Source organism: Pinus tabuliformis, chromosome 2_1 (genome assembly GCF_031772625.1).
Source record: "Pinus tabuliformis cultivar Carrire ecotype Pingquan chromosome 2_1, CPIR1, whole genome shotgun sequence".
Lineage (NCBI taxonomy): Eukaryota > Viridiplantae > Streptophyta > Pinopsida > Pinales > Pinaceae > Pinus > Pinus tabuliformis.
The window spans coordinates 500,600,409-500,619,166 of record NC_142299.1 but is presented as its reverse complement, the minus strand read 5'-3'; positions in this window follow the sequence as shown (position 1 = coordinate 500,619,166).

Below are 18,758 nucleotides of genomic sequence, written 5' to 3'. Positions count from 1 at the left end.
ATTGCAAATAATATAGACAATCAACAGTTAGAAGACACAATAAAACACATATCAACACAGCCAAATGATAAAGGAGTTCACCAGACTTCTTGGCTACATCTCCTGGTCCAAGATTTTAGTGCGACCTCTATATTATGTCTTTAAAATAGAGATTACAATTTGGAGCTCAAACAATGAGTCTCAACACAACAGTCAATGGCAATTAAATAGAGTTACATGACCACCAGACCCCCTGGATGGTTCTCCAAACTCATCTAGTTCTTCTCTGCTTTGCTTTCTCCACCTCTGTACTGTCAACTCCCTCTGACTCTCTGCCTCTCTGGCTCTGTCAACCTCTCTGTTCCCTTGTGTGTTTAAATTTTCTTCGTTCATCATGTTTTATAACACGTTTTTGTTACAAAAACACTTAAAGCATGGAAATTGTTCATAATAGAAATAGTTTGAATGAAAGGACCGGCAGGTGCAGTGAACCCAACCATTTGGCCTTTCTTCATAACAAAAATCCTAAAATAGCTCTTTTAGTTCAAACATAACAACACCCAGAAATACATTGGAAACGTTGAAAAATATGATCGCAAAGCTTTGAGCCGGAACTCAAATTTCAAAAAGCTTGCCCTATTATCCTTTTGGGTCCACGCTGTTGCAATCGTTAATGCTCCTTTGTATTGTTTTCCCGATCTACGATCGCTCCAATCAGCCTCATCGACGATCGGCGCATCAGCAATATTGCAGTTGATCAACGGTCCTTCCCCTTTGCGATGCGATCAATATCGTAATCGTGCATTGGCCTTTTAAAATGTTCGAGTCTTAGTCCTTCTTCTTTAGATCATTGCGATGCGATGAAGTCCTTCTTCTTTAGATCATTACGATGTGATGAAGCGGAAATCACATATCGCATGGTCTTTGGACCTGTGGTTAAGTCCTCCTCTTGGATTATTGTGATGCGATATCCACTGTTGGATATGCGCGCCTAATCCAATGGCTCACGTTTAATCACTAGATCATTGATCGCACTTCCCAATGGGATGCCTCTGATACATTTTTCTTGCCACCTCTGATGTGATATCACCGATTCAATCCCAACCATTGATTTGGCAAATCCGACGGCTCTGATTCAACGATACATCATTTTCTACTTCACTTGGGTTTCCACCATTCCTTAGTATTTTTCTCTACGATCTTTGTTTCAGATATTTGAAGACTTAGAGGTTTAAGTTCCATTTTGGATCACGCCTCCCCACTGAAAAGCTTTTGGACCACCAAAAGTTGGTTTTAGGCATCAATCAAGTGAGGATATTGTTCCTTCACTTATCCAATTTCTATCCATCATGCCTTGCTTGGATTTGAACCCTTGAGTCCTACTTTTAGGTACTCAACATCCCTTCGACGCATAGTTCTCACGTTTCTGTCCAAAACTATGTCCTTCTGCAACTCATTGAGATACTTAGGCAACAAATCCTCAATAGAAGGAAATTGACCTTGCTCTTCAGGATCTTCAATCATTGAAGGTTCATACAATCTCAAGTTTTCAACATTAAAGACTGAATAGATCTGCATATAAGCTGGTAAATCAAGTCGAAAATCATTTTCACCAATTTTTTCAAGTATCTTGGAAGGTCCATACCTTATTGATTTAAGCTTCTTACCTTCACCATGCATTAGGTCTTTTCTGATATACAGCCAAACTTGATCACCAACTTGAAAGCTATGCTCAACTCGATGCTTGTCATGTCTTGCCTTGTACTTGGCTTGACTTCTTTCTAGTTGTTTCTGTACTTCCTCGTGAATTTCCTGGATTTGTTGAATGAACTTAGTTGCTTTGTCCACATCACTGGGTCCATCAACTACTATGTCTTTGCCAAATACAAAATCCAATGGAGACTTTGGTATAAAACCAAAACAAGTCTCAAAAGGAGATCTCTAAGTAGAAGAGTGTTTGGCACGGTTGTAAGCATGTTGCACATAACACAAATGCTCATCCCAAAGCTTGGGATGCTTGCTGCAATAAGCTCTGAGCAACTGGATCATTGTCCTATTGACCAATTCTATCTGACCAGCTGTTGGTGGATGAAATGTTGTGCATTTGTTTAATATAGTGTCCATTAACTCCCATAGACTTGACCAAAAATTCCCAACAAATTGAGAATCTTGATCAGATACAATAGAAGTGGGTAACCCAAAATGTACTCATACATTCTGAAAGAACAACTTTGTTGTTTGTTCAGCTCTAAACTGCTTATTACATGGTATCAAAATACACATTTTACTGAACCGGTCCACAACTACATACAAATAATCATGACCTTTCCTAGAATTTGGCAATCCCCCAACAAAATCCATGGAAACACTTTCCCAAGGACGAGAAGGAATTGGGAGTGGAGTGTACAAGCCTAATTTTCTATTACTAGGCTTGCTTGTAGCACACATAGTACACCCTTTGATATATCTAGAAACTGTCTCATGCATTCTTAGCCAATAACAGAACCTTTGCAACTTTGCAACTGTTTTACTTACACCAAAATTACCTGATATGAGAGAAGTAAGTGCTTCTCTAAATATGTTAACTCTTTCAGTTTGTGGAATGCATAGCTTTTACAAATGATATAAGAGTTGGTCCTTTACATAATAATCCAATTCTTCTACCTATTTGCCATGACTTAAATTTGGATATACATCTTTAAAATCTACATCTTGAGCATATTGTTCAATGTAACTTTCATGAATTACTAAGTTATTCTTAAGTATAGTAGATGCATTTATGATTGGTCTTGATAACATATTTGCAACCTTATTGTGTATGCCTTTCTTATATCTGATGACAAGATGAAATTGTTGTAGAAAACCCATCCACCTATAATGTCTTGATTGCTGCAATTTAGTTTGTGAGTGAAAATATTGAAGTGGTTGATGATCTGTATGTATGATTGTTTCTTTACCCATTATGTAATGTTTCCACTTTTTCACAATTTGTACTAATGCATACAATTCGTTATCATATGTAGGATAGTTAACTACGACAGAAGTAAATGTATCAGAATGGTAGCATATGGGTTTCCTGTGTTGCATCAACACTACTCCCATGGCATAGTCACTGGCATTCGTCTCAATCTCAAATGGATGTTGAAGATCTGGTAGTGCTAGTACTGGTGTTGTACTGATTTTCTCTTTCAAGGTGTCGAAGGCTTTCTGCTATTTACCTCCTCACTGAAACACTTGTTTCAAACTTGTTAAAGCATGTAAAGGAGCTGCAATCAATGAAAAGTTAACAATAAACTTTCTCCAGTATTGTGCTAACCCTAGGAAACTCCTAACTTTTGAAGTAGATTTGGGTTTAGGCCAATTCACAATTATTTCAACCTTAGAGGGATCTATCTTCAATTCACCACCCCATACAATATAACACAAATAATTTAAAGATGTTCTTCCAAATTCACATTTCAACAATTTCACATAGAGATTTTCTCTTCTTAAAACATCTAAAGTCTGCTTCACATGCTTTACATGGTCATCCCATGTCTTACCAATAAACTATTACAAAATCATCAATAAATGGTCTAAATACATCATTCATAACTAGCATAAATGTAGCAGGATCATTAGTTAAGCCAAAAGGCATAACCAACCATTCATAAAGTCCTTGCTTTGTCTTGAAAGCAATCTTCTAGGCATCCTGTTCTACAACTCTAACCTGATGATAACCACTTCTTAAATCTAACTTAGAAAAGTAAACTACTTCTTTCAATTGATCTAACAAATCATCTATTTGAGGAAGAGGATAACAATTCTTGATCGTTATTTTATTTAGTGCTCTAAAATCAATACAAATTCTCCATGAACCATCTTTCTTTCTCACCAACACGATTAGCGATCCACATGGTGATGTTCTTGGTCGTATAAACCCCTTATCGAGCAACTCATGTACCTGCTTATTTATCTCTGCATTCTCTAAAGCTGATAACCTGTACATTATAATGTTAGGTAGTGGAGCATATTGTTGTAAATGAATATCATCTACTATTTCCCGCTTGGGTGGCAGACCTTTAGGTTCTTGAAATAGCATATCATACTCCGAAACAACTTTAACTAAATCAGCTTTCTGTCTAGGATCACAGCCTTCAAATGCATTGGATTTTTCAGGATCCTTTGCCTTTACAACCATTAGTAAAAATTGCTTACTTGAATTCACAATTCTTTTCATCTGCCCTGAGTTTATGAGAGAGTAGTTATCTTTGAGTTTATGAGCCCTTATAGTGTATTCTATTCCATCTTTAGTGAGTTGATACTTATTCTCAGCTCTATAGAAAATAGCTTTTCTATCATACAAGTATGGACTTCCTAAAACAATACCACATATATCCAATGGAACTATATCTAACTCAACCTCATCTACAAATGTTGATCCAATAGCAAACCTAAGTTTACATTGTCTCGTGACTTGTAGTTTTGTTTTATCACACACCCAACCTAATGGATATGTCTTCTTATGAGGCTTTGTTTCTAATCCCAACTTCTTTACAATTGTTTCAGAAATCAAATTTACTTGTGATCCACTATCAAATAAAGTATCAATTTTACTGTGCTTGGAAATTAGCCTAATATGAAATAACTCATTTCTTTTCCTCTCATTACTTTCATTATCAATAGATTATGAAGAATTATTTGTGGATGCTTCATAATATTTAACTTTAATTCTTGTGGTTGTAACTATTGGTTCATCACCTGAGTCTGACCTCAAGTCCTTCCGAATAGCAGCAACATTCTTTCTCTCCTTACCCCCGAACTTCTTAGGCTTCAGTTCTGCATGCAAAGACCAGTAGTGTGCCTCATCGTGTCCTTCTTTCTTACAATGAGTGCATGAAGGTTTATCCTTCTTTATAGTGTTTTCTTTCCTCTCCTTCCATTTCAGTTTCTTCTTTTCCTTGTTCTTGTTTGCAGAATATTTAGATGATTTCCCAACCTCTGGGTTTACATTCTTACCTCTAGCCTCTAGAGGTGTTGATTGAACTGATACATCATCTAAGCTAGTGGGATTAAACATAAGTATAGTATGTTTTAAATAACTATGAACACCACCTATATACTTCAATAAAGTCTTAGGTGATTCCAATGAAATAACTACAGTTAAAGCTCTTTTCCTGAATTCTTGAGTATAACTTTGTACACTCTGTCCCTTCAATTATCGAAGAGTTTGCCAACTCATCATTGTCTACTGCATGTAAGCCAAAGGATAGAATTACTTTTTATAGCAGACATGAATTCACTCCAGGTAGAAATGTTTTTACCATGTTTTTGAAGATCAGCTTGTCTCTTTCCTTCCCACCATACCAGTGCAGTTCCTCCAAGTCGAAGGCTAGACAGCTGGATCTTATTCCTTTTTGATTCAACGTTCTACACCCTGCAATATGTATCAATTTTCCTTATCCAATTATCTAGCTTCTCTACATTAAGTTCTCCATCATAAATTGGAAAATCAAACTTTACATCTAATTTTATTAAAGAAGTTTCCTTCTTCTTCTTAGAAGAGCTAGTTTTATGCGAAGAGGATGACTCTGAGGATGATGATGATGATGGAGGAGATGGTGGAGGAGGCATTCCTCCTTTTCCTTTGTCTTCTGGAGGTGCAAATAGAAAAGGTTCCTCTACTCCTTTATCTGGTGTTGGTGTTGAAGTGCCTTCACCTCGACCCTTTTTGAACTCCAGATACATCTCTTCCACCATAGCTCTTATGGTCATAAAACTGTCTAGAATATGAGATTCTGATCACAATGGAGTTTCTTCTGTCATTTTCCTCTGAGAAAAGACTCTTTCTATATCTGGATTAGCCTCAACAAGTTCTCCTTCTCCTCTTCTGAGATTTAATCTAGTTATCATTCAAATTCCTACGCAAGCTTGTCTAACCTTAACAAATACCTTAAGCTATGATACCACTTGATCTAAAATGTGATCTTAAATAAATTCTAAGGTATTACAGACTTATGTGCAGGAAATGCCTATATTACTTAGTGCAATGGATCGATAAGATTGCAAATAATATAGACAATCAACAATTAACAGACATAATAAAACACATATCAACATAGCCAAATGATAAAGGAGTTCAACAGAATTCCTAGCTACGTCTCTTGGTCCAAGCTTTCAGTGAGACCTCTATATTATGTCTTCAAAATAAAGATTACAATTGTGAGCTCAAACATTGAGTCTCAACACAACAGTCAGTGGCAATCACACAGAGTTACACGACCACTAGACCCCCTGGATGGTTCTCCAAACCCTTCTGGTTCTGCTATGCTCTGCTTTCTCCACCTTTATACTGTCAGCTCCCTCTGGCTCTCTGGCTCTTGGGCTCTGTCAACCTCTCTGTTCCCTTGTGTGTTTAACTTTTCTTCATTCATCATGTTTCATAACACATTTTTGTTACAAAAACACTTAAAGCGTGGAAATTGTTCATAATAGAAATAGTTTAAAAGAAAGGACTGGCGGGCGTGGTGAACCTGACCATCTGGCCTTTCTTCGTAACAAAAATCCTGAAATAGCTCTTTTAGTTCAAACATAACAACACCCGGAAATATATTGGAAACGCTGAAAAATCTGACCATGAAGCTTTGAGCCAGAACTCAAATTTCATAAAGCCTGCACTATTATACTTTTGGGTCCATGTTGTCGCAATGGTTAATGCTCCTTTGTATTGTTTGCCCGATCTTCGATTGCTCCAATCGGCCTCATCAGTGATCAGCGCATCGGCAGTATTGCGGCTGATCAATGGTCCTTCCCCTTTGCGATGCGATCAATATCGCAATCGCGCATCGGCCTTTCAAAATGCTTCGGGTCTTAGTCCTTCTTCTTTGGATCATTGCGATGCGATAAAGTGGAAATCACATATCGCATGGTCTTTGGACCTGCGGTTAAGTCCTCCTCTTGGATTATTGTGATGCGATATCCACCATTGGATCTGCACAACCGATCCGACGGTTCACATTTAATCGTTGGATCACTAATCACACTTCCCAATGGGCTGCCTCTGATACATTCCACTGGCCACCTCCGATGTGATATCGCCGATTCAATCCCGACCATTGATCTGGCAGATCCGACGGCTCTGATTCAACAATACATCATTTTCCACTTCACTTAGGTTTCCTCCATTCCTTAGTGTTTTTCTCTACGATCTCTGTTTCAGATATTTGAAGACTTAGAGGTTTAAGTTCCATTTTGGATCATTATTTATCCAAACTTAATCACTGAAATGAGATCAAGTCCAAAATCTAAATGATTAGAGAAATTTACATCTAAAACTATAGAATGGAATTTATGTAAAATGAAGCTTTAATTTATTCCATCATAAGTTGGATGCATGCTCCAAGATTCCTCCTCTTGGAATGGAGGAGGTACTCCTATTTATACATAAAATTGAGATAACTAACAAAGATTTGAGATCCACAAATCTCTCATAAATCCAAAAATGTCTCATGTGGTTACAACCATGTGCTAACACTTAGCAAGTAACATCTCTACAAATCCTCTCACAAATATCTAATATCTTTGATAAGAAATCTTATCAAAAGTTCCATGATTCTTCTCCATAAAGTATGCTTGAAGGAATCTCCCAAATCTTCATCAAATCTTCAAGGGGTTGAAGAATAAATTCGAATTTGAGGCTTGGTGGTCAAATATTACTTTGTTGAAGTCTTCAAATACACCTACAAACATCACGAAACTCATCCCACTTCCATATATAAGTGAAAACATGTTATTTTTCCAAAATATATTCATAAATTCACTAAAGAACACTAAAACATGTGCATTGGAAAATAATAAGTCTAAACCCGATGTAATCATGAAAATAGTTTTATGTAAGGGTATGGAAAAGAGAAATATGGTTTAAAAGTGAAGTGAAAGTGAAGTGAAAGGTTTGTAAAAAGAGTGTATTTTGGAAACCCAACAGGCTCTATGAGGGGAACATGAACTCTCGATGGGCTATGTGATCTATCATGAGGCCGACCACATATAATAGAACCTATTGCACTATGATGGTGATGCAGGAGCATTAGAGCTGCCAAGTCATCAAGATTTTTGGATACAAAGCTCCAAATTGAGTCTTAACATGGAAAAGGAATTTGATTTCCTTATTGTAAATCATTTTAATTTATTTATTTCATAGAGAACTATACATAGAGATAATATTTTTAAGAAGAAAATATTTCTTTTAAGGCATGAAATATTTACGAAATAAATCATGAGAGGTTGTAGGAGAAAAAATATTGGTAGCAATTAACAAGTTCGTAGGATAAGAAAAAGTTTAGAAATCTTAGAAACTATTGGGGTGTTTTTAGGATTTAGAAAAGCTATGGATAGGCAACATTTTCTCAATAAGGAAAAAGCATGTCTACCTTGAAAAGCATGAGGGATTTGGGGATTGATTTATGGATCTAGGAAAATTTATTTTGTTTGTATATGTTATTATAAATATTGTAAGCCTAAGGGAAAAAAAAGGCCAAATGAATGTAGGATTAGGCCATAAAGATCTGTTGTAGAGAAATGAGAGTTTTTTTAGTATATGTGTATGTGCATATTTGATTTAATGAAATATGATTTTATATATCTGTGGTGCTCACAAATTGTCTTTGTATGAATAGAAGAATCATTTTAGTTTGTTTATGCTTTGTAAGTGAAGTAGGACTTTTATATGAAATACTTTTGCAAAACAAATTAAGGGCTTGATGATGAAGTGATTTGTTGTGTGATCTAAAGAAGGTGAATTTCCAGGAAAAGTCGAATTTAACTACATCAAGTAGTATCAGAGCAAGGGTATGTTATTTGGGAAACATAGATCTGAGTGAGAAGGTTTTTTTTTGCATGAACATAGCACATAAAAGTTTATGTAAAGGATGGAAGATAATATCTATTGAGATCTGACAACTTATTTGTCTTATGTTTTTTTTGGCAATTATTTAATGTGCAAGTAGCAGCTATTACAACATTAAAGTTATGACAAAGGGATAAGGAGCATACAAAGCTCTCAGGTGAAGAAATTTATGACAAAACCCAACATCAAGATGAATTGTTGAAGAGGGAGTGGACAAGCGTAAGTTCTCATTAACTGAGTAAGGTATATGAAATAGTCAAGAGAGCAAGGATTTCTCAAAAAGAAGGTTCAAGTGAAGTGAACCATTTGCCAAGTTTAGAGGAGATAACTTGGTTAGGTGTTGGCTAGATTTTAACTCACAAATGGACAAGAAGAGTTCATGAAAGAAGTAAGTGACAATGACTATTGATAGTCATGTCAAGGGTTCAGGGAGAAGTCACAAGCAGATGAAAGAGAATACCAAATAAGTTGGAATAAGGAAGATGAGGGACAGGGAATTTGAGAAAGAGATGATTAAAATGAAGGCACAATTGAATGTGCTTATGGCGCTACTACAACAAGAAAATGATGATCAAAGATGTGGATGAGTTCTACAAAATAAAGTGAAATGGAATAAGTTGTAGGTGAAGCTAAAGCGCAGGTTAAGCATTCAACGATGGGAAGAAGAGCACAAGATAGCATAGATGGAGGTTTGCATTTGTGAACCGAAACGAGGAACAATTTTTGGTGAAGATGAAGATGAAAGAGCTGATGATATCCAAGGATCTCATGATATTAAAACTAATGAAATTCTTGTGAATGTAGGTCATGCAGATGTAGTTGATGGAGAGTTTCCTCATGAAAGCAGTACCGAGGAAATTCTAATTAATGGAATTTTGGATGAAATTTTTATGATAGAGGAAAGATATGTGCAATTCAAGGAAGAAGCAAAAATTTGGAGGAATGTTCAACAAAGGACATAAGTGATGAGTTTACAAATTTATTTCAAGGAAATTTTACTTATTTATGTGAAGATTTGAAATTTCTTGAGGAGAGACTAGTAAATCAGAAAGTGCATATTCAGCTTGTAAAGTTGAACCTAGAAGAAGAGGGAATTGTCTTGGAAGACAATAATGAAGAGGAAGTTGGAAGGCATAAGCAAAAAATAGTGAAGAAAAAAAAGTTGTATAGACTCGAGTATGGCAATAGTTTTGAAACTCTTCTGTACAAAGAAGATGTGCAACAACAAGCGAGAGATGATTTCAAGTTTCAACAATCAAGGTCAAACTTAGATGAGTAAATTTATAGGTTGTGTATGTTGATGAAGAGGATGATCAGGAGAAGGTGTAGAGCTATAAAAAGGGTCTCTTTCACCTCTAATTACCTCACATTAATATGTCAATCCGGGAGCGTTTTGTTATTTCAAAGAGTGTCTCAGTCTGAGGCTATCATTTGCCAGAGTAATGCTCATAGTACAGTGTTTCATAAATACAAGAGTAAATGCTTGTCTACAACTTAACTTCTTCAAAATATTAAATCACACATTCAAAAGACTAAGCAACTTATCAGTCAAGGGTTCGGTAGCAATAACCCATCCCTTTGGAAACTGATGGAAAAGAAAATCAGAGAACAGATCATGGATCTGGGAGCCTGATCCAGATCTTGGGGGGAGGCCCCCAAGATCTAAGAGATTGAAATGGATCAGTGGTATCAGAGCAGGTTACGATTCCATGGGAATGAGGGTTTCATGCATATTTCAGTGTCAATTTTTTTGCAGGAATTTTTTTTTGGCGGCGACTTTGTAGATAAGATCTGAAACATTTGGTACAAAATTTACAAAAAAAAATACCAGATCTGGATTCCTCTCGAAAAATCACCCAATTTCAAAAAACAAATGGGTCAAATCGGAGTCCGGATGTGGGAGATATTGCTCATTTAAAATCAGCTATTTTATGAGAATTTTTGTGACAGCGAAACTGTTGCAGCGGGAATCTGAGATCTTAGAGTGCCCAGATAAGGATTTCCAACTCATGGGAAGATGCAAAATGATCTTTCTACTTCCAAAAACAGGTTATAATAAATATTCTGAGTTATATTGGTCGAGTTATGTCCATTTTAATTCTGGAGCAGCATTCGGCTTAGGTTATTTGGAGATGTGCCCTCCCACCCCAGGCTATGTAGGCACTTGCTACTTCATCAACAACCAACATCATGGTTATGGGTCAACTGCATAAAATCCTTGTCATCGAAGTCCATTTGCTAGGCCGCACACTGTCAGAATCACAGTTGGTCACAAGCATTACAGGGTATCTCTATCCTCGGATCTTCGTTTATCAGGGGTTTGGGTTAGCCACATAAAACCCTTATCTTCAGTGGCTCTTCATATTCAAGAAAGGCTTTGCAAGAGGGAACATTACGCAATGGGGACCATTGCTTCTTAAGGAGGGAGGAATGATCCGAATGGAAAATGGCATCAACCCATGGTACTCATCCACCCATATTATTCATCGACCCATGGTATTGTAAATGGCATCCACCCATGGTATTGTAAGTGATATCCACCCATGGTATTCATTCACCCATGGTAAGTGCCCATGGTATTGTGACATCCACCCATGGTATTCATTCACCCTTGGAATTGGCCCGTGGTATTGTGAAATCCACCCATGGTATTCTTTCACCCATGGAATTGACCCGTGGTATTGTAACTAAAAGATACTATAAGTAACAAATCACATTTTGTAAAATGACAGATTGTACGCCACAATGTAGCCTTTACAGTTCAAAGGCATGTAGCCACACATCTCTTCTGAGAGATAAGCTACCATCGCCCTAGCTGGTTTATTTCCATTTCTAGTTGTAAGCATATTTCAGTATTTTCCATTAATGAAATGAAGCATTATTTCTGCTACATCTTTTTGTATATGGTTATCTCGGTATTTTGTGGCGTTCCTGTTTAAATCCAGATCAGTCGGTTTTAATAAAAAGTTTCTTTGTGGTGTTTCTTTTTGGGCATTCTCCTCTTTTTCTTCTGGCATTTCAAGTTTTCAGATCTTGGGGGTCTCTCCTCCCCAAGATCCATTTCAATCTCTTAGATCTTGGGGGCCTCCCCCCAAGATCTATATGGGTGGATGAGTACCATGGGTTGATGCCATTTTCCATTCGGATCAGAGCCAGACAATACATGCCAATGGTCACTACAGCTTGAGATCATTCTTCACACCAACACCAATAAATGGAACAACAGATGAGAAATGGAACAGCAATTAAGAAATCGAACAGCAAGCCTGCAATGGAACATCAAATCCGAAATAGGACAACAGCTAAGAAATAGAAGAACAACTAAGTCTCACAAGCAGTAGCAATCTTAATCTATCAGATCAAATGCATTAATCGTAATCAAATGGCAATCTTTCACTCTTAAGGGCGAATCGAACAACACACACTAATGGAACAACACTGATTACTGATAAATTATGGAACAACGCTTGAAAACCATATGCGCACACAACACACTTAAATAGTAATCTGATCCAAGTATCGATCTCAGTTAGAAAGAATATGACTGCATTTCAAAATAGAACAACATTGTTCATAAATCCAACAATCGTAAAGAACATAACTCCCATGATGAATTCTGTAACATTAATGAACAAGTGCATAACATAAAAGCTCTGTAATGGAGCAATAACAGTATTCTGTCAAGACTAGTTGTTATGCTCTTAACCTGCAAAATGATACCCAAATACAGAATATGCAAAGAAGAGATGCCCAGAACACAGAATAGCAATGATTTTATTATTCAGAGAGTAATGTTCACTTGCCTCTTCGAGGGGGCAACCTCCAATAGAGCAGAGCTCGACTACAAAATAAGACATGATGCTCCTCGCAGGGAGTCTCTATCCTTTATATATGACTCATACATGCAATACCACAGGCCAATACCGTGGGTTTTATTAATACCATCTATCTAATACTACGGCCCATTTGCAACTAACTGTGGTTCCGTCATTAATTGCGGATTAACCACTTACAATTATTAATATGGGCTTTATTGACTCTTGACTATGACGTGATCCCATTACATAAATAACGGGGTTAGGGTGGGACCCTAACATGCCCTCCCCCTTAAGACTAGCCTTGTCCTCAAGGCTGAAGTTGCGGAAACTGCTGAAGAATAGTGGTTGGTTCCCAGGTTGCATCTTCCGAAGAGGTGTCTTTCCATTTGACGAGGACTTCCTTAATCATGTGGCCACGCAGTTGCTTGTCTCGTGTGTCTAGGACCTATTCGGGTTGAAGCCAGATGGACCCTTCTTTGTCCAATTCAGGTAGACTGGTCTGAATTCTGCAATTGTTCCCAATAACTTTCTTGAGGCATGAGACATGGAAAACTAGATGGATTTTTGCAGTAGGTGGCAAGGCCAACTTGTAGGCCACTTCTCCAATGCACTGAAGTACTTGATATGGTCCGTAGAATTTGGGAGAGAGTTTCTAAGACCCCTTGTCTTTGAGTGATGTTTGCTTATATGGTTGGAGCCGTAAAAAGACCTGATCCCCTTCTTGAAATTGGCGCTCTGAGCGATGCTGGTCTACCTGTTGCTTCATGCGGTTCTGAGCTTGATGAAGATTCTCTCGAAGATGGGCGAGCATGGTTGCGCGGTGTTGTAGGAGTTGATCCACTGCTTGTACTTTTGAGAATCCCTTGAGATACAAAGTAGGTGAAGGCAGGAGTTGACCATATACTACTTCATAGGGAGTCATTTTGGTGGTGGCATGATAGTTGGTGTTTTACCACCATTCATCCAGAGGTAGCCACTGTACCCAAAGGTGTTGCTTTTCTGAAGTGAAACACCTAAGGTAGGTTTCTAGACATTTGTTGACGGCTTCTGTTTGACCATATATTTGCGGATGATAGGAAGCACTGAGTTTTAGTTGAGTGCCTTGTATTCTGAAGACTTCCTGCCAAAAATTATTGGTGAAGATCGAGTCGCGGTCGGATACAATAGAAGTGGGCATGCCATGCAATTTGAAGATCTGATCCATGAAAGATTTAGCAACCAAAGTTGGTGTAAATGGGTGGGGTAGGGCGCAGAATTGAGCATACTTCGACAGTCGATCCACAACCACCATGATGATTGACGTGGTCCTGGACTTTGGAAGACCTGTAATGAAATCCATAGAAACCTCCGTCCAAATTGATGCCGGAATGGGCAATGGTTGTAATTTGCCTGGTGTGTTGATGGTTTCCCCTTTGTGGCGTTGACAGACATCGCATTCTGCTACGAAAGTAAGGATGTCCTTTTTCATGTCTGTCCAAAAAAATGATCTTCTGGTGCGAGCATACGTCTTCTGAAAGCTCGAATGTCCTGCAATGGGAGATGAGTGCAATTCTACCAAAATGCGACTTTTGAGGGTGGATGTTGGTGATATTACGACTTTGTCCTTGTAGCGAAGAAAATCATCCTGCCACGAGTAGCCCTTGGTGGAATTTGGATCTACCTGCAATTGAGAAATGAGTTGGGAGAGCCTGGGGTGTGAAAACCATTCCCTGCGAGCCTCTTCAATCCATTCTGGAATGGGGAGGGAAATTGCTAGCAAAGTACTTTCCTCCTCAAATTGGCAAGATAATGCATCTACTACACTATTGTCATTCCCTTTCTTCTAAATGATCTCATAATCATATCCCAGTATTTTGGCTAGCCATTTATTTTGTTGTGGGGAGGATAGGCGTTGCTCCAAAAAATATTTAATACTATGATGATCTGTGCGGATTTGGAAACGTCCCACCAATAAGTAAGGTCGCCAGGTCTCGACTGCATGTAAGATGGCCATCATTTCCTTCTCATAGGTAGATTGGCCCATATTCCTCCCACTGTGTTGTTGGCTTGTGAAGGCCAACGGTCGCCCTTCCTGCATTAAGACCACCCCAATACCAGTACCCGAAGCATCACATTCAATGACAAAAGATTTGGTGAAGTCATGTAGTGCTAAGACTGGAGTGGAACACATGGCATTTTTTAGAGCTTTAAAGGCCTGTTGTGCTTCCTCATTCCAGAAGAATGAATTTTTCTTTAGGAGTTGGGTGAGGGGCTTCGCTGTGCGACCATAGTTGCGGACAAATTTATGATAATAGCCTATGAGACCCAAAAATCCTCTCAAGCTCTTCAAGGTCTTAGGTTGAGGCCATTCCTACATTGCCTGGATATTTTTGGGGTCCACCTTGACACCTTCACGCCCCACAATGGCCCAAATACTCTACTTCTGCCATGCCAAATGAACACTTGGACATCTTGACAAATAATTTATGCTTACGGAGCAGTTGCAAGAGTAGATCTACATGCCGAAGATGTGCGGCCCATGTGCAACTATAGATGAGGATGCCATCAAAGAAGACAAGAACAAATTTCCTGAGATATGGCTTGAGAATGTGGTTCATAAGGCTCTGAAAAGTAGAGGGGGCATTACAAAGACCAAATGGCATGACCAGGAATTCATAATGGCCTTCATGAGTTCGGAAAGCAGTCTTGGGAATGTCGACTTCCTTCATGCGAATTTGGTGGTAGCCTGAGCGAAGATCCAGCTTAGTGAAGAATTGAGCCCCATTGAGTTCATCCAGCAAATCATCAACCACTGGGATGGGAAATTTATCTTTGACTGTCAACTTATTGAGGGCCCTGAAGTCGGGACACATCCGCCACTCCCCATCTTTCTTGAGCACCATGACCACTGGGGATGAATAAGGACTAATGCTGGGACGAATGACACCGGCTTCCAAAAGTTCCTTGATGATTTTTTCTATTTCATTCTTTTGGGTGAACGGATATCTGTATGGGCGCACATTTGGGGGTTGGGCCCCTGGAACCAAGGTGATGGTATGATCATGTTCCCCTCGCGAGGGTGGAAGCTCATGAGGCTTGTCAAAGACTGGCAGATGGTTATTTAAAATTTGTTGCATCTCAGGATGAATTGGCAGAGGCTTGGTTTCGACTGCCTGGATGGCATTAAATTGAGCTACAACTCCATGATTGCCCTTTTTTAACAATTTTTCCATCCTATGCAAGCTGATGATAGAGGGGGCTCCCGCCTGGAGTCCACGGAGGGTATGTGTGTAGTTGTTCTGCTTAAAACTCATATATAACTCCTGGAAATCCATTGTGATTGGCCCAAGAGTGTGGAGCCATTCAGCGCCGAGGACAATGTCGCAACCCCCCATGTGTATGGCAAACATGTGAGTTTTCAACTGATAATCCCCCATTTGAAGTTTGACATTTTCACAGCGGCCTTCACATTTCATTGTGCCTCCATCCACAATTTGAACTTGGAAGTTAGAAACTGCTCGTACAAAACAATGCACTGCTTCTGCAACTTTTTGATGGATGAAATTATGTGTACTTCCACTATCAATCAAGACTACTACTGGGCGATGTTTAATAAAACCTCTGATTTTGAGAGTTTGAGGGGAAGAAATCCCTGCCAAAGCATGCAATGAAATAACTGGTTCATCAGAGACATTGTCCTTTTGGTTGTCTTCTTCTAGCGGCTCATGTTCCTCCAGTGGTGGATCTTCCTCTGTTGAGCTGTAGTCAGTGGCATCAATTTGAAAAAATTTGGGCTCCTTGCATTTATGACCTGGGGAGTATTTTTCATCACAGTAGTAACATAGGCTTGCTTTCTTCTTTCGGCCATTTTCGCAGGTGACACCTTTTGGACCTTAAGTGTTTGAGTCGTGTTGTGAGCCTGTGGGGGGCGACCTTTAGCGGAGAAATTTGGGCGACTGTATTGGGCTGCTAATGCACGTTCCACGTTACGAGCGACCTTGCAAGCCTCCATCCATGTGGGAGGGTGGTGCAGTAGGACTTGGGCTTTGATAGCTTCTTTAAGACCGCTAATAAAACATTTCGTGTAGAACACGTCTGAGAGACCCCAAGTGCGGAAGGCTAAGGCTTCAAAAGCTGTAATATATTCATCCACTGTACCATTCTGTCGGACCTTAGTAAGACGACCCAAAAAAGATGATTCCTGGTCAAAGCAGTCTTGAAGAGCTTTGGTGAATTTGGTCCAAGTCTTAAAAGGTCTAGTGCAACATTGATGCCATTCCCACCATTACCACCTTTCATTGTCCAAGTACATGCTCCCCAACATAAGCTGAGTCTCATCATCGAAGATGTAATTCAGTTTGAAATAATGCTCCATTTGTGCTATCCATGCCGATGGGTGAGAGCCATCAAATTTATGCATATCCAACTTGGGAGGTCGTTGACTGGGTGGTGGGTGGGTGTGCCAGACGTGAGGAGAGTGGCTAGACTCACCCTCATTGTGTTTAGTGCCATTATACTCCTCCTCATGGGCTTGCTCCTTGCCCTTCGGGACTATTTTCTCGACCATGTTACATAGTCTGGTACGCTGAAGGTGGAGGTTGTGCATTGATTCTTCAAATTTTTCCATCCTTTCATTGGCCATCGCTTGAGCTCTAGTTTCTACCATACACCAACTGGGTTTTTTTAAAACTGGGACCGCCTAAAAAATTTTCACTAAGAAGTGAATGGTACCACCGTGCTCAACTCGTCGTCCTGATTCTGATGGGCTAGATCACCAATAAGCACCCCGAAAGATCCCAAACTGTCAATGCGACCAAAAGTCCTACGAAAATTATACCCCGGTATAGGAACCCTTCACAACGACTCCGATCTGGGGGATTTGAGAGATCTGAATGGCGGATCTGATGGTGGAACAGAATGCTTCTGCGGATCTGATGGATCTAATAGATCGGAATGGCTAATCTGCGAACTCGATACTGTGGGACTGATGTCTGCTGCTGCTACACCCCTTTGCACAGGCGGATCTGGAAGAGATGTTGTGTGATCCCCCAATAGAAAAGGGAACTAAGGTCTTGAGGAGTGTCAGGTGCTACAGATCGCAATATACATAAGGGTCTGGCAGTAGTACTCGGCCCAATGTTTCAGGGCTCTAACTAAGGAGGATCGACCGTACCCTTAGCCGTACAACCCAACTACCCTATCATACGGGCGAGTAATCTCCCCGAGTGCTGTTCTCGGTGTACTGTAGCCGCAAGACGGCCGACGGTTTATCTATGGCGAGGTTTCAAGGGAGCCTAGGGGGCTTCCGATATACCTAGAGGGTACATGGAAGACAATCCGTGCGCGGTTCTGTCCAATGCGCTACTACTCGAAGGGGTAACCACAGGGTTTACAAGGGAGTCCAACAGACATGACCACCTCCTGTATTTCCTGCATGCATGCCTCCCCAAATCAGCAGGTTTATGCGCTCAACGACAGATCCCGTGGTTTAAAGATGCCGGAACACGTCTCTAGCCAAAAAAAAAAAATTGCTAAGAAATGGAGATCCCACCGGCCCTGGAAAGTGCTCTGATACCACTTGTTATGCTCTTAACCTCCAAAATGATACCCAAATATAGAATATGCGAAGAAGAGATACCCAGAACACAGAATAGCAATGATTTTATTATTCAGAGAGTAATGTTCACTTGCCTCTTCGAGGGGGCAACCTCCAATAGAGCAGAGCTCAACTACAAACTAAGACACGATGCTCCTCGCAGGGAGTCTCTATCCTTTATATATGACTCATACATGAAATACCACGGGCCAATACTGTGGGTATTATTAATACCATCTATCAAATACTACGGCCCATTTGCAACTAACTGTGGTTCCGTCATTAATTGCGGATTAACCACTTACAATTATTAATATGGGCTTTATTGACTCTTGACTATGACGTGATACCATTACATAAATAAGGGGGTTAGGGTGGGACCCTAACACTAGCAATATTAGATCAACTCTTAAAAGAACAGTAATATGATGCAAAGTCAATACAATAGTTCTATCTATAAAAACCTTAATGAATTAAACATAACAGAGCATGTGATGTAAAC